A 3,219-nucleotide genomic window follows, 5' to 3' on the forward strand; every position below is an offset into this window, starting at 1 on the left:
ATACTCACCCACCCTGCCGCCCCGCCGCCACCCTGCCGCTAGGGGCTACACAGGTCATTCAGGGCGGGAGAACGGGCAGGGCCCTGTGAGGCCCCGGCAACCTTCGAAGGCCCCACCCGCGCTCAAACGCTGGGCCCACGCTCCCGCTTGCCAGCGCCCTCACTTCGGCCGGCCCCTCCGATCGCCGCACATCCAGTGGTTCGGGACTGCCGGCCTCCTGGGGGTAACCCAATCGCTAGGTCGACCCCAAAGGCCCCCTTCCAAGGGGCCTAGTGCTGCAACGCCAGGGATTGGGGACCCCCGAGCCCAAGCGCCGGACTCACCGTGCCGCCCCACTGCCACCCGGGATGGTAGGGGCGCCGCCGGTCATTCAGGGCGGGAGAACGGGCAGGGCCTTCTGAGCCTAGGGCGACCATCGAAGTCCCCCTGCGCCAAAACGCTAGGGCCCATGCTCCCTCTCCTCAGCGCCCTGCCCTTGGCCCGCCCCTCCACTCACCGCACAGCCGGTGGATCAGGCCTGCCGGTCTTCTGGGTGCTAACCTTAACCCTAGGTCGGCCCCCGAGGGGCCCCTCCCAAGGGGTGTGGCTCGGCAACACCAGGGATTGGGGACCCCGGAGCCCCAGGGCCGGACTTACCTTTCCGCCCCGCCGCCACCCGGGCCGCTTGGGACGCTGCCCTTCATTCAGGGCGGAAGAACGGGCAGGACCCTCCGAGTCCCTGGCGACATTTGAAGGCCCCCCGGGGCAAAACGCTTGGGCCCACGCATCCGCTCGCCAGTGCCCTCACCTCGGCCTGCCGTTCTGCTCTCCGCACATCCGGCGGATCCGGCCTGCTGGCCTCCTGTGAGCTAACCCTAACCCTACGTCAGCCCCTGAGGGGCCCCTCCCCAGGGGCATGGCGCGGCAAAGCCAGGGATTGGGGACCCCAAAGCCCCAGCGCCGGACTCACCCTGCCGCCCCGCCACCACCCAGGCCACTAGGGGCGCCGCCAGTCATTCAGTGCGGGAGAACGGGCAGGGCCCTCCAAGCCCCTGGCGACCTTCGAAGGCCCCCCCCGCGCCAAAACGCTTGGGCCCACGCTCCCGCTCGCCAGCACCCTCACAACGGCCCTCCCCTCTGCTTGCCGCACAGCTGGGGGATGGGGCCTGGTGGCCTCCTGGGGGCTAACCTTAACCTTAGGTTGGCCCCCGAGGGGCCCCTCCCAAGGGGCCTGGCGCTGCAATGCCGGGGATTGGGGACCCGCGAGCCCCAGCGCCATACTCACCGTGCTGCCATGCCACCACCCGGGTCGCTAGGGGCACCGCCATTCATTCAGTGCGGGAGAACGGACAGGGCTCTCCAAGCCCCGGGCGACCTTCGAAGGCCCCCTGTGCCCAAACGCTTGGGCCCACGCTCCCGCTCCCCAGAGCCCTCACCTCGGCCCAGCCCGCCGCTTGCCGCACAGCCCTTGGATCGGGCCTGCTGGCCTCCTGGGGGCTAACCCTAACCGTAGGTCAGCCCCGAGGGGCCCTTTCCAAGGGGCCTTGTGCTGCAACGCCGGATATGGGGATGCCCGAGCCCCAGCGCCCGACACTCCCATCCCCCCCAGCCCCCACTGGGGCCGCTAGGGGCGCCACCGTTCTTTCAGGGTGGGAAAACTGGCAGAGCCCTCCAAGCCCCCTGCGACCTTCGAAGTCCACCAGTGCCAAAGAGCTTGGACGCACGCTTCTGCTTGCCAGCGCTCTCACCTCGGCCCGCCCCTCCACTCAACGCAGAGTTGGGGAATCGGGCCTGCCGTGCTTTTGGGGGCTAACCATAACACGAGATCGGCCCCCGAGGGGCCCCTCCCAAGGAGTTGCCTCCGCAACGCCGAGGATTGGGGACCCCGGAGCACCAGCGCCAGACTCACCTTGCCCCCAACCGCCACCTGGGCCGCCAGGGGCCCCGCCATTCATTCAGGCGGGAGAAGGAGCAGAGTCCTCCGAGCCCCCATTGACCTTCTAAGGCCACCCGCGCCAAAACGCTGGGGTCCACGCTCCTGCTCGCCAGCGCCCTCACCTCGGCCCTCCCCTCGCTCCCAGCACAGCTGGCGGTTCGGGCCTGCTGGCCTCCTGGGGGCTAACCATAACCCTAGGTCAGACCTTGATGGGCCCCTCCCAAGGGGCCTGGCGCCGCAACACCGGATATTGGGGACCCCCGAGCCCCAGCGCCAGACTCACCATGCCGCCCCGCCTCCATCCGGGCTGCTAGGGGCTCCTCCAGTCATTCAAGGCGGGAGAATGGACAGGACCCTAGGAGCCCCCAGCGACCTTCGAAGGCCCCCTGCAGTAAAAGGCTTGGGCACACGGTCACGCTCCCCAGTTCCCACACCTCGGCCCGCCCCTCCACTCAATGCAGTGTTGGAGAATTGGCTCTGCCGTGCTTCTGGGGGCTAACCATAACACGAGATCGGCCCCCGAGGGGCCCCTCCCAAGGGGCCTGGCGCCGCAACACCGGATATTGGGGACCCCCGAGCCCCAGCGCCAGACTCACCTTGCCCCCAACCACCTGGGCCGTTAAGGGCGCCGCCATTCATTCACGCGGGAGAAGGAGCAGAGTCCTCCGAGCCTCCATTGACATTCTAAGGCCACCCAGCGCCAGCGCCGGACTTACCCTGCTGCCCTGCCGCCACCCGGGGCCGCTAAGGGCTCTGCCGGTCATTCAGGGCGGGAGAAAGGGCACGGCCCTCCGAGTCCACGGCCATCTTCGAGTCCTTCGCGCAAAAATGCCTCAGCCCACGCTGCCGTTCGCCAGCGCCCTCACCTCAGCCCACCCCTCCGCTCGCCGCAGAGCCGGTGGATTGGGCCTCCCGGCCTCCTTGGGGCTAAACTTAACCCAAGGTCGGCCCCCGAGGGGCCCCTCCCAAGGGACCTGGCGCCGCAACGCCGGGGATTGGGGACCCCCGAGACCCAGCGTCCGACGCCCCATGCTCCCCCGCCAGGAACTGGGCCACTAGGGGTGCCGCCGGTCATTCAGGGCGGGAGAACTGGCAGGGCCCTCCGAGCCCCCGGCGACCTTCGAAGGCCACCAGCGGGAAAGCGCTTGGACCCAGGCTCCTGCTCGCCCGCGCACTCAACCCGTCCCACCCCTCCACTCACCGCACATACAGCGTTTCGGGCCTGCTGGCATCCTGGGGGCTAACCATAACCCTAGTTCGACCCCCAAGGGGCCCCTGGCGACATTTGAAGGCCACCAGTGCGA

The sequence above is a fragment of the Ursus americanus genome, unplaced genomic scaffold (genome assembly GCF_024610735.1).
Source record: "Ursus americanus isolate L20-20 unplaced genomic scaffold, mUrsAme1.1.p SCAF_113, whole genome shotgun sequence".
NCBI lineage: Eukaryota > Metazoa > Chordata > Mammalia > Carnivora > Ursidae > Ursus > Ursus americanus.